Source organism: Zosterops lateralis (genome assembly GCF_965231275.1).
Source record: "Zosterops lateralis genome assembly, chromosome: Z".
Taxonomy (NCBI): domain Eukaryota; kingdom Metazoa; phylum Chordata; class Aves; order Passeriformes; family Zosteropidae; genus Zosterops; species Zosterops lateralis.
The window spans coordinates 83,578,457-83,592,419 of record NC_139800.1 but is presented as its reverse complement, the minus strand read 5'-3'; positions in this window follow the sequence as shown (position 1 = coordinate 83,592,419).

The following is a 13,963-nucleotide window of genomic DNA, read 5'->3' as shown; positions in this document are numbered from 1 at the left end:
AGCAAAGGTGTGTGCAGATCTGATATTTAGATAGAACTTTCCAACTGGGAATATAATTTAGCCAGTAGCAGGTCCAGCAATGGTTATTTCCTCGTCATCTAATCTTTAAACATCTTCCAGTAAAAGACATTTGATAGTAAAATATTAATAGTGGCACATAAGAACGGAGATGATAAGGCAGTATAATATGTGGGAGTGACATGGAGCAATAGCATGGGATTAATTCTGAGAATGTTATGATGAGGTTAATGCTGCCTGCAATACTCTTACTATATCCCTTTTATTTAATTTTTAATAATTTATTTTTCATTTGGATAAAATAAAAGTCGAATCACAATACAAAATTGCATTTGCCAACGAGGGTTTGTATTGCTGATATTTCATAAATCGTGTCAAAAGTGATAGTGATACTTTGATGAAAAATGTAAGCATGAAAAGATGACTTTAGCAGTAAAAACAAATTTAGAAAGTATTGCACTTGTAATAACAGTTTACATTTAATTTTGTAAGTTGAAACAAAAGAAATATAAGAAAAAAATCAACTAAGTTATAATACAGACTTTTTTATTATTATTAAAGAAAAAAGTTAGTCTAAGTTAGGGTTGTTTTTTTTTTCCAAAACCAACTCCCAGTTTAAAAAATGAAATGAAATATTTGTTTATGTAAGATGCAAAGACTGATGGCTGTGAGCAGCTAGGTAATAGATTATGCAGCCAGAAGGGAGTATTGTTGTCAGCCAGTCTGACTTCATGAATTAATTTTTGTTTGTATTGGTGCAGATCTTAGAGGGGAAAAAAAAAGAAACCAACGCATCTTTAAGATGATTAGTGTTGAAAAATCTTCTGTTTGCCCCTATGCTGGCACTATTACAAAATTGAACCTTCTCTTTGACTGTTTTTAATTTATCTTCCAGCCATTTAATCTCATATTTCTGTCTGGTAGACTGAGCCAATTGCCAAATTTTTCATCTCCAGAGCAAGAGCTGATCTCAAAGGCTTGACCTTAAGCTTTTTGATAAATAAAGTTTGGTGAGCTATGTCCTCCTATGCATATTGTCCTGACATTTAGCCATTTTCCTGGAATACATCTGTACCCTCTCATGTTTAAGTTTTGTTTTAATGGCTGCTCAGAACATGTCCTGAACGGGTTTGCTTGCTTACTTTTGTTAGTTCGGTTGTTTGTTTGCTTTTTGCCTGTTATTTAAGAGTATCAGACCTCTTGTATTTGTTGAAATCTCCCATCCTGGCTGATCTTCCCCTCGAATGTTATTCTCTGTAATTGTAATGGCTTTGTCCAGAGCCATTGCTTGGCAGGACAGTCTCTGTCGTGGTATAATCATAATTCTTGGGACCTCCTGGAGGTGTGGCTGTATTTGGTTGTCTCAAAGGAAATGTTACATAATGTGAGCACCTTCCTGAGCCCCCCAGGCTGCTTTGGTTTCAGGGCCTGTCCACTCAATGCCAAAATCTCAATTATCCCAGTGGATCTGTGACATTTAGCAGAGAGCAGATTAGATGGTTGTTGTCCAATTAAGCAAATGGTAACAATTCTACTTCTACAGCTGGGGTTGAAGACTCTTCAATTTATTCAGCTTAGTTCATGCCTTCTTTGCTTTGCATTATGCTTTCTATTTGCTTAAAGTGTGCAGGAACAATCAGACTTCCCCAAAATTAATAATCTGCTGGGTCACATATCAGCTGTTCCATAATTCAATTTGGAATTAAGTTTCATTAGATGTGGATCTTTCGTGCAGGATGTCTCCCTAAAATCCATCTTGTATCAAACAGGTCTGTTGTAATCCAACAGAATGTGGGTGAATATAAACAGCTACCCATGGACTGGGTTTTCTGTACCTGCAGCTATTTTTAGCATTTCAACAAGCTCAGTTTAGGATCTTTCCCTGTTGAAGTTAATTGGAAATGGCAGGCAATCATCACAGCTGAGACGGTCAGAGAGAAACACCTTTATTTGGGAAAAATATAATTTATATTTTGCCTGCACCTCGATGTTTAATGAAATTCCTGGTGGACTGAATGATAAATATGTCTGCTTCACTCATTCAGTTTGATTAGGCTTTGTTGTTGTTATTGTTTTTGTTGGAGTTGCTATAATTAGATATAATTTATGAACTTTTTAGAATTATATCTTGTTCTCTTATTTCTTCTACCAGGTCTTTACAGGTGTACAACTTAGAGTAAAATTAGAATACCTCAGTGAGATTAAATTCTTAGTGTTTTTAAATGGCTTTTCAGATGATTTGTGTATTTTGACTTTTTTTTTTCCGTTTAGAATATAATCAGAATTTTTTTTCTCTTCTGACTAAACAAGTACTGGACTGTTTACAGTTCACTTTTTGCACAAAACACTTCCTTTGTTCTGAATCACTTAAGCAATTTGGGGTTTAATAATCTGAATGCATCTTTCACTGCTCCACTGTACTTTAGACAGGGTTGGTTTTTTTTGTTTGTTTGTTTGTTTTTTTTTTTTTTTTTTTTTTTTTTTTTGAGACATGACTTTTAGGCTTTCTTAAAATCTGATTTTTATCTTTTGATAAAAAAGGATTTTGCTATATGACTGAGGTTTTTAAATTTTCATGAGTTATTTGTAAAAACTATTTATTTTAGGGGTTTATGAATTTTAAAATGTTTTCAAATAAATTTCAAAGATGAATTTAATAATTAGAGATTTTTCTTGTAGTATTTATAAGGGTAAATTGCAAAAACTTTTTGAATTTTGAACAATTATTCTAAATAGATATATGAGCTAGCAAATTAGTTTTGCAAAATCTTTTCTTGTAAGGGGAAAATTATTTAGAAATTATCTTTTATAAGATATATAGACTCACAGTGCCTGAGCCTAATGGGAGTTGATGGCTTTTCTGATGGGCTCTGAGTCCCTGGGTTAAGGCACAATCTTCCTTCTTTCCTGGACTTCTCCTCTGCACTGAACCTTGTTCCCAGCTGAATTTCTGGGCTCCTCCTGGTTTTGGTGCTGTTGTTATTGAGGTGACACTCGTGGGTCTGAGCATCACCAGGTTCATCACCAAAAGCCAAGGAACCCCCCTGGAACAGAAGGATAAAGCAAAAAAATCACAGCTCTGACACAGCACTCTGACTGCTTGTCAAGGGAGGTTAATGCTAAATTGAGTTGCAACGAAGTGCTTTGATTTGGGAGTGGTTTAATTTTGCATTAAAAAGTCAAAGTTTTACAGAAGTCGTGAGTGGCCCTTTTTTATCTGTTCAGAGGGGTGTATTTTGGCATTTGCTGTTTAATAGTGATGTTGAAAACATCTTGACACAGCTTCTTGATCAACCTGTTTCACTTGAAAACAACTTCTGATTTTAAAAATAATTAAATTGAGAAACTCTTTACTGACTAGGTTATTATTCAATTAGCTTATATGTACACTCTGATATTTGGAATATTAGCGAGACACAGAAGGCAGTTCTACCTCTGAAGTAGCATAATTTTAGTTATATCTGACACAGGGCCCCTTTGAAGCTTTTCCATTGATTTTTTTTTGAAGTCTGATAGCAATCCAGATTGTGTACTGCAAATACATTCCAAAAGGAAGTCATGCTGCTCGTGTTTGCATTGGAGCTCACAGAGGCATGGAAATGGAGGTCTTGTTTGAAATGGTGTCAATGCAACCTTGAAAATGACCAAAGCCCCTCCACCTGCCAAAAAACCTCAAAAAAGTTCTGTTTAGTAACCTCTATTTCGCTACTATGATCATGTAACTAATCACAAAAAAATATTTCAGAATTAAGAAAAGAGGGTAGAAAAACCTTTAAACGTGTTGAAAAGTAGTGATAACTAGTCACTGTTTTGTGGCTTTTGACTTTGTCTAATTTTTGTGCAAAAAGAGATAGAATTTTACACTGAGTATTGAGACTTCCTTTTTAGCAACACAGCATTATCTTTTAAAAAAATCCTGCAGGGAAATTTTCACATTTCTACTGTAGATCCAATGTAGATCTGTTACTCCACGCCTTTAGAGGGGCAACACGTTGTGACGTGGGAGTGGAGCCTCACAGAGGACAGCAGGCAGCAGCTTGGTGAAACATGGAAAGCTCTTTATTATCTGACTCCAATAGGCTTATATACATTTTGTACAGAGGGCCAAGATTGGCCCAAAGAGGTTACAACCTCCTGACTCCATTGGTCAATATGACCATCAGTCAAGTTCTGTCTCAGGGAACAAGAATGCAAAACATACAGATAATTTCTAAGAATATAATATTGTTTACATGAAGCAGCGTGAGAAGCTGCTGCAAAGACTCAAACACTTGCAACCAAGAAATGCAGGGACAACATAGATCCTCTTAGCAGAGAGTGAATCCTTCCCAGGGCCAGTCCCTGGCCAGTATCAGATACTGATATTCAGGTTTACTCTATCATTAGTATCACTAAATTTTGGTATTATATTGCTTTTCCTACCTATATGTTGTGATTTTTTTTGTTTGTGTGTCTGTGCTGGTGGGCTCTTTGTTGTTGTTGTTATTGTTTTGGGGTTTTTATTTTATTTTATTTTATTTTTTTTTTTTTTAATGTGTATGTGTGTGTGTGTGTTTTATAGTTCCACAGCATAGAGAAGTGCATTCAAAAATGCTGTAGGCTGGTATATAAACTGTCAGTAAACAAACTAAAACACTATTCAAATAAAATCTTTATGGTCCTGACCCCTCGCATCCTTTTCAGTTCTCATATTAGACTTCTGCTTTACTAGGAAACACAAAACAAAACAAAACAAAACAAAAAAAAACCCAAAAAAAACAAAAACAAAAACAAAAAAAAAAAAACACCCAAAAACACAAAAAAAAAAAAAAAAAAAAAAAAAAAAAAAAAAAAAAAAAAACCACCAGGATACTTTCCATGGAGTTTATTTGATTTCTGGAACTGACCTGAGTGGCAAAGTAAAATTTTAATATTTAATAGTTGGAAGAGGTGCACAACTGGGGAAAAAATAAAATATGTATCTGAAGCTGCTCCAAAGCTTCTTGCAAAGTGTGTTTATGCTTGGTTGCTAGAATAGAATTTTAAATCAAGGAGGAATAAGACCACTGTTGTGGATAGCAGAGAGTTTCCAATGGGAAACAAAAAAAAAAAACCAACTTTGCATCTCTTTCTCACTCACTGCAGCTGGTTTGCAGTTAAAAGATTTTGCTTTTCATTGAAATGGAAATCTGCTGCTTCCTTCAGCTTGCGTTCAAGAAACATGCAAAGTGTGGAGTTGATTACCAGGCTGAGGGTGTAATGCTGCAGCAGTCCACAATCACAGTTGGTATTTCTGTTGGGTGAGTAATCAGGGAAGGACTTATTAAATTACCATTTACTGCAAAGGTGCCACAGCAGTGGGAGGCAGCAGCTTGGCCTCTCCTGACACATCCTGCTCCCCTGGCAAGCTGCAGCCTTGAGGACATGAAACTCTCCCAGCCAAGGGGAACAGCAACATAACCACAATCCTGGGGCATGAGGAGCCCCCAGCTTGCTTCTTTTACACAGAAATATCTTGCTGGAATTAAGGCTGAGCTGGTAATTATGCTGCTAATACATGAGGCAGCAAATAATTCCTCTCTGAAATCTCCTTGATGATGCCAAGTGGTTGCCAAATGCACTTGTGTTCTTACATAAGCTCAATTTCATTTTCTTCTGAAAAGCATCTGACAACCACAGCAATTCAGGTATTTACAAATACCTCATATTAATTATATATTATTTACCCTAGTGGAATGTAGATGTAACAGAGACCTGTATGAGGAAGAGGTAGTGACAATGGACATGTTGATTCTGATTTAGGTTTTAAAACACTGAAATTATTTTTCCAAACCAGATCTATACTTTTGTTGCTATATCATAAAATATCTTTTTTGTTGCTTACTGTATAAACTTCCTCCTCTGGAATGTGAAGAACATCAACAAAGAGGAATAATTATTTAAGACTTGCACAACAGTTTGAACAAATCCAAGCAGTTCTGGTGACACTAGCATTTTACATCAGTCCTTTCCAACTGCATTCCTCTTGTAAATATTTCCTCATTGGAAGTACCATATGATTCTCTAGGAAAAATACCAGTCTCCTGAGGTTTTGCTCATTTAAATTCAGAATCAGATGGCATCAGGCAGAAAATAAGTCATCCCCTTATCCTAGTCTTATTCTGACATTTCAGAAAGGGAACTTTCTTCTAGGGTGTAGCCCTATATGAACTTAAATAAGAAGCACAGCCTAAGGTAACATTGACTTTTCACTTTGCATAAAGCAGGAATTTGCTTGTGGAGGATGATGTTGCTGTTGAAGGCTCATATTTAAAATGCTGCTGTTTTAAGGTTCCATAATTTTAAAAGTAAGCTGTAAACAAGCTTTTCAGTGTGAATCCCTACAAAATTTTAGGTCAGGATTTAGCCAAGCTGGGATGTGACTTTAGATTGGAAATTGGATGACATTGAAGCCAGAACATTAAAATATAATTATTAAGAAAAGATACTTCTGAAATTTTGTACCATTAATGAAATGAAATGGTAAAAGAGCTCCCCAGAGAGATTCCTGGATATGCTGGAATGCCCTGTGGAGGTCTTTGTCACCTGTTGAAGGTTGGTAGGATGAGGAGAAAGTGGGACAAAGGCCCTCAGTGCTCCCAGCACTCCCAAAATTATTGTTCCTGTTGTTCTGTTCCAGATGTGCAGGCAGATATTTCATGATGTCTCAGTGAAACAGAGAGGGCAGATGTGGAAGAGTCTTTGCATCAAGTGGAGAAGCACATCCATGAGCAATCCATTTGCAGCTGCAGGGTCTTCTGCAGGACTTGGGTTGCTGAGTCCCGGATCCACATGGGTTCACACTGTGTGAAATGATAATAATTCTATTACAAATCCTACCCTGGCAGTATTCCCAGTGAATAACTGTTCATGCCGGTCATTTCCATGATAATCATGGGGAATATCAGGGGCATATTTTTTCTTTCATCTGGAGAAAAACAATCATGAAGTGGATACCTGCAGATGAAGCTGCATGATCCTTGTACTGTTGCCATATTTAGGGCTGGAGAACTTGAATATTTTGAGAGCTTTGAAGGATAAGATTTTGTTTAGTTCAGTATAGATATTAGAAGAGTTATCATGCAGAATTGTGTAATAATTTGCTTCATTCGATCCTGACCATTCCAAAGTAATGTATAATTACAATGCAACATCTTAACTGTATCAATTTTAACAACGTTCAAGTTTGACATTCCACTTAAAACAGAGAATATGTGCTGTATTTTTTAAATCATGTTAATTTTGGGTATGGAAATGGCAAAAATCATCAGGCTTCTAGATCCCATTAAACTCTACCTTTTGCTTCTGTATTTGAAACATACCTTATTGAGAACAGGAGCACACATGTCAGAAATTACACAGCTTTGTTTCCATGCTGTAATTCTTATCTTTAATGATATCTGTCTATCAATGGTCTCAAAATTAATTTCCTGTGCAGGACAGAACACAGGGGCACCTAAGGCATTATTTCCTTAAAATATTGTGAATGGCTATTTCTTATCCAAGGTCATACATTTTTTCATTGTCTACTGAGAGCTGCTGTGTGCTGTTACAAACCAGATACATGATGATGCTGCCTTAAACAAACCAATGTAAATCATGCACTAAAAATCATAGTAATGCAAGAGCAACATGCATTGGGTGTTATTTCTCAGGATGCTGTTCTGTGCACATGTATTATGCAGAGAACTTTGACACCAGACTTTGATCTGCCTTAAGTGGAGCACATACGTGGGATCCTGGATGGCTGCGAGTGCTGCTCTGAGACGTTCTCCTACAAAACATCTCCCGTGTTTGCCTGTAAGACAAAATGCACTGCTTGCTTTGACTCTTGCCTCCTCTTCATCCAGAGAGCCTCGTTTGCCTTCCATGCTCTGCTGTTTACTCCCTGAAAGCAGCAGTGATAGATAACATTATTTAAGAATAAAATACACCCCACAAGTGGTGACCGTCTCTGGGTTGTCCCAGTTTAAACTCAGATTTTTGGTACAGCCCAATTTTTGTGTTATGCAGTTTGAAGGACACACTCAAGGTCTACAACATCACCCAGACAGAACATGCACAGTTACAGGCCAAATTTAGAAATTAATGATCCTAGCTGCTGCATACAGTCTATGGTTACCTTCAGTTTAACTATTCTGTACTTGTTTGTAGAATTGGCACAATAAAAGGCCCTGCCTCGTGGGGTTCTGTAGTCTAGAGGCTCTTCTGTGCTTTTGCTTGATCTGATGCCCATTCCTGAGGCAAATGGAGCAGAATAAACTTCAGATAAAAGCTGCCTCTCATTCTCATCATGAAATAGCTGAGAGACAAAAATGATGGGAGAGGCTGCACTGGTTCTGTTCTTGCCTCAGGTTGAGAGAGAGAGGAATATCATCTCTGTGCTCCTTCAGCCACAGGGCTGGAGGGACATGGGGTGTGCTGCTCTCCCATCCCTGCTGCAGGGATTTGCCTGAGGGAAGCTGCTTCATGAGTCCTGGGACCAGGAGGAACTGCTGGAAATGGTCCTGCTGTGGTTTGGGGAGAGCAGGGAGAGGATGCGGTCAGCTCCCAGCTGTGAGAGTTCCGCTGTTCACGGAGGGCATTTCAGTGTTCCTCAGTGCCTTTGCGTCCCTTTGGTAAATAGACAGAGGTGGTTGCTCAGTTTTCCTTCCAGAAAAGCTTTCTGTGGATTTTCAAATCTTAGGGCTTTCTCAGTGCTGGAATTGCAGCTTGTCATGCTGGTGAAAGGAGGGTGTCTCTCAGGAAGGCTGCTGATAATGGGCCGCGTCCTCCTCCCCATTCAGAACTGTTATTCAGTGTCAGTACTTTTTCATTTCACTGCATCACCTTCTGTCTTTGATATCTGCAAATTCTTTAAGTAATTTTAAGTTTTTTTCCCTGTCAACTTCTGAAATATTTTTTTCACATAACTAAAGCAGAAGGCCAGCCTTCAGTTCAGGAATCTTAATTGCAAAGCAAAGCCCACTTTTTCAATATTTTGCTACAAGAGAGAGACAGCTTGATAGTTTAATATCACACTGTCTTTCACAGTGTCTTTCCTCACATGAGGCTAGAAGACAAAAATTAATCCACTAAAAATAGTAAGCTATTCTGGAATTTAACAAACTCAGAAGTGAAGTGGTCAAAAGTTAACAGTATTTCTCATCTGTTGTTTATCTCTTGAAGTTAAGGATAGCTGAATTAAGCAGGCTGTAAATAAAAGTTATTTCAGTCCAGTGATTCAGTGGACATCCAACTATCTTAGCGAGGCCACCAACATCCAAGGTTCCAGATAATATTTTATTTCTTCTTACATCTGTTTTTTAAATGTTAATAATTACATATTTATTTTCAGAGTAAGTGAACCTGGCCACATTTTGTGGATGGCATTTACAGGGGCCGTGTTCAGTACCTGAAAATGTGGTTGCACTATCCAAGGAGCTGAACTTACTTCCCTATAAATCTGGGAATACCTGTCTTTCCACTAGCTCCTGATGGGAAAACTTGTTATTGTCTATTGACCAAGAGTGACCTTTGCTGTATAAACACTGACCCTGATGGATCAGGAAATGGATGTGTTGGTCAGATGTGATCTTTTACCATCCTGTGCCTGGTAGAATGCATTTATCAACTCAATTCTTCTGTTCAGCAATTCCTTAAAATATGCAATTTATGCTTTAAGCAAGACTTGTAATTAGTCCCCCTACCTAGTTACCATCAAAACCAAAGAAACCTCTCTCATTAGTATTCACACAAAGTGAATTTTTTCTTTCAGCTCTCGTTGGTTATTATTTAACCGTTAATCCCCAAAGTTCATGGGCTGGTGTGACAACGATGATTATTTTTCTGGTTGCTGTCCAAAGGGTCATTTTGAAAGGGGCTTGTTGCAGAAGGGTTGCAGAGGATGTAGATTTGCAGGAGCATTTAATGTGTTTTGCTTCCAGTGTTTCTGTGGCCGGGCAGGCAGCCAGGCGCTGTCTGAGGTTTGCTTTGTAAGGCCTGAATCACTAATGCAAAGGCAGGGGAAGTGCAGAGCCATCATCCCCATCTGTCCAGTATTACTGCACATGGAACTGGCCCTATTGAACATATTGAATTAATTCCACTGCAGCGTTGCCCATCAAATTACTTGACTCTTTATATCACCCTTTTTTTGCTCCCTAATGCAAAACATCCATTTTATTTGACAAGGCCTTCTTTGGCTTTGGCCTAAACAGAGGATGGGGATGATCTTGGCTCACTTCACTCTAAATAATCGTTCTTTAATTACACTAGAGGTGGTATCATCTGCAGTAATTACTGAAAAGATGTCAGCTCTCAGATAATGGAGTAAAACATTAATGGAACTGAGCTGGCCCAGACCCTGACTCACAGGAACCAGCCACTCCTTGTGCTGTGACTTGGCATCACTCTCAGCCTAGTTAAGGTTTCAGCTCAGCACCTGACTTAGGACCTTTCTGAAGTACCATATATCATAATGGTGTTTTGTTCTGTTTTGTTTTGTTTTAATTGTGTTTTGTTTTCTTTTGTTTAAACACGAATCCTGCTTTTTCTTCAAAAAACAAATTATGGGTTAAGTCAGATTTTTGCAGCTGCCTGCCTGAGTAATATCTTTGAAACTTTCTCATAAGCCCCCACACCTTTTAAAGAGGCCCCTGATATCTTGAGATGGACAGGCCTTACTCACAAAGAACTTTTTTAGGTTGATTAGCAGCAGCAGTAAAATCTTGGTATAATTTGATCTGAAGAGTTCTCTTTTTGCAGAAACTATCAGATTGTTCACTCATAAATGAAAACTGTTGGCTTATTCCAGAATCATTTAGGTTGGAAAAGGCCTCTGAAATCATCAAGTCCAACCTTTGACTGATCACCACCTTGTCAATGAAGAAAATAAAATTTTTCTGCACATGTGAGTGAAACAAAGCCAGAGGCTGATGGGTAGGTCATGTTCCAGTTTCTGAGATGGTGACAAAGGAACACTGACTTGCAGGTCTGGAGGCTGGGAGATTCATTGGCATTAAGCTTGCAGCCCATTCAGAGCATTCACAAAAAATACCCAAAAGCTACTGTGCTTGGAGATGTGCAGCTGTGACTTTCTAAATGTGTGTCTTTGATTATACTTCTCATGGCCTTGCTGAAGTCCTCAAAGTCCTTTCAGTCTGAAGGCCCAGTAAAACTATAATTATATAAATATGCAATATTCCATGGCTTCTGTGTGTTTTGTACTGTGTAGTCTTGAGTCTCCTTTCTTTGTAGTTCTTTTAGCTACTCATGAGTCCAACTTTCATATTCAAGAAAATAGAATCCCTACCTATCAATCTGTAGCTGACAGGAATACTTAGTGAAGCAACAACTGTCATTTGCTATTAAGTTAAACAGAAAATCTAATATAATTCCAATTAAAAAGAAGCCAGATGAGATCTTCAGAAAGGACTTCTTCTGCATCTCCTCACATATGTTACTTTTCAAATGAAAAAAAGTAACATATGTGGAGAGCACTTTGATCCATATGGTGTGCTCCCCTTGATATTTTTCCTATTAAAAATCTCTATACTGATAAGTCAGCCTTTTGATTTATATAGTTGCTTTTTCCTCACTATAGAATATTGAAGGCTGTTTTTTTCTTCCCTTTTCTGACTCTTCTTCTTCCCAGATTTATTTCTATTTTCAGTGTCTGGAGGAAGTTTCAGGCTCCAAGTCTGTAAGGAGCAGGTGTGATGGATGCTGTTTGCCCGTTCTTCCCCAGGACCTGCAGTGAAACCCCAGGATGCAGTGGTCCCAGGAAAGGTCTGAAATTACTTTTCCTCCCCACTGAGCACAGCAAGGTGCTGTAATGCACAGAATTCACCACAGATTTAAATGGTACAGGGCATTCAGTGGATGCCAAGCCTCTTGTTTTCAGATCCTCTTTTCTTTTTGCCTTTCTTTTGGAAATCAGTGTTTCTTCTGGACCTTACAAAATGCAAAATCTCAAAGGTTACTTGCTATTCAAAACCTGACTTCATTCCAGTTAAAAACTTGGGTTTGATTTTTGTGTGTGTGTATATATGTTTTTTAAAAAGAATTTTATTGTCTAATTTTTTCTAAAAATTGATTGATTGGATTAGCAGCTAAGGCATAATGTAAATGCCTTAGGAATTTTTATTTATTAATATTAATATTTAGGAAAATTTATTTATTAAACTGTGTTGGAATGAATTATTTGAATTTTACAGGAATTACTTAATTATTACTTTAAAATTACACAATTATTTCTTCCTATTTGACTCTACAGTGCAATCAGGAGGATTTTCCCCTGCCTTTTTTCAGCTGGCATCCCCTGAGCAGGGTTTTACACATCAGGTGTTTGTAGCCCCATCTCTTTGCTGTGTTTTTGCCTGACCTCCCTGTCCTTTTCCACCTGTTTGTGTGAGGTCCAGCACCAGCTAAATCTGTGCAGTTTCTCTGCTGACTCTGGTGCTTCCTCTGCCCTCCTGTTCTGAGTTTTAGACCTGGAAGCAAAAACGAAAGAGACCTTCTGGTGTGGCTGTGAGTGTCCCCAGCCCTTTGGCTACACAGGAGCAGCTCATCCATGTGCAGCTCTGTGTGAAATTGATAAGAAGTGGAGTTAATCAAAGCACTCAAGAAATCTGTTTGCTGGAGGTGTGAGAAAAAGGCTTAAAGAACTCTTCAGTGTCCTTTAATGTGCTGGGCACATTTCCTGCTATAAAAGTCTGGATAAGATTGTCCAGTATTTTTTAGGAAATTCAGAAGCCTTTTTTCTGATTTTTTGACCATACTGAACCATAGACTTATAAACAAAGTTCCTCTTTGCTTTCACTGGAGACTTCAGCTTGTAAATCAGTGCCAGGGCGTAGCCTGTGGGTTTTCTAAGGAAAGTTCAGGAGAGAGCCCCTAGAAAATAAAAAAAGGCAGACACATTAATGAGAGAACTTAAATAAATGATGTAGCCCTTTCCCCCCTCCTCTCTCTCCCTGAAGATGGCCACTGGCACAGCACTTGTAATTATTCATTATTTTTGTATTTGGTCTACAGACACAGCATGAGTCTCCTTCTCTTGTTGGGAACATTCCCACAGTGAATGCAGTGATCCTGTCACAGATTGCAGGGGAATTTATGGGTGCGGATTTTTGCTGCACCACCTTGATTAACATCACTGTTATTGTCTGCTCAGTTCTGTGTGGGGTGCAGCAGCTCAGCTGAGGGTATTGAGCCCTGTGAATGACACAAGGAGCCCTTGAATGAGAATTGTTTCTGTCACTTCAGTGTAAAACTATTTATTTTAGTGTAAAATGTTATATGGCTCTGAGAATCCCATTTCAATGTGTTCATTTGGAGTGAGGGACATGATGAATATTAAAGTTGAGTAGAAACATATTTGAGCATAGCTGAACTGAAAATTCATATTATCAGAGAAGAGTTTAAGTGACTTTCTTTCAATTTATCTGTTTAAGTTAGCTTTTATTAAGACATGACACAGGGAGTATGTTAATGGTCTGTACCTTTGTTTTTTTAAGAATTGTTTTTTATAAAGAGCACAGTTACTGGTAATTTTTTGGTGAGAGCTGTAATTGTTTCTAAGTTTTCTGTACATTATGTTGTCATTTTAGAATACTCATTTAAATCTTTAATGAACACTATCATAAAGAAGTTAATAAAAACTGCTATTAAATTCTGTTGTAATGGCAAGAAAGTGATGTGCTATGAAAAACTGTAAAGGAATAGTAATTGTAGTAAATATAATTTAATAGATTGGAATGAAAGGTGTCATATTATCAGTGGAAAACCTAGAATGGAGACTCACTTAAATTTAAAGGGAAGTGTTTTAGTGTTTTAAAAAGTGTGGGTTTTCAAAACGTTCAATATTTCCCTACAAACACAGAGTTTCACCTGAGAACATGGGAACAGCAACAGTCAACTGGTGTTTCGGAATCTGAACCTTCAT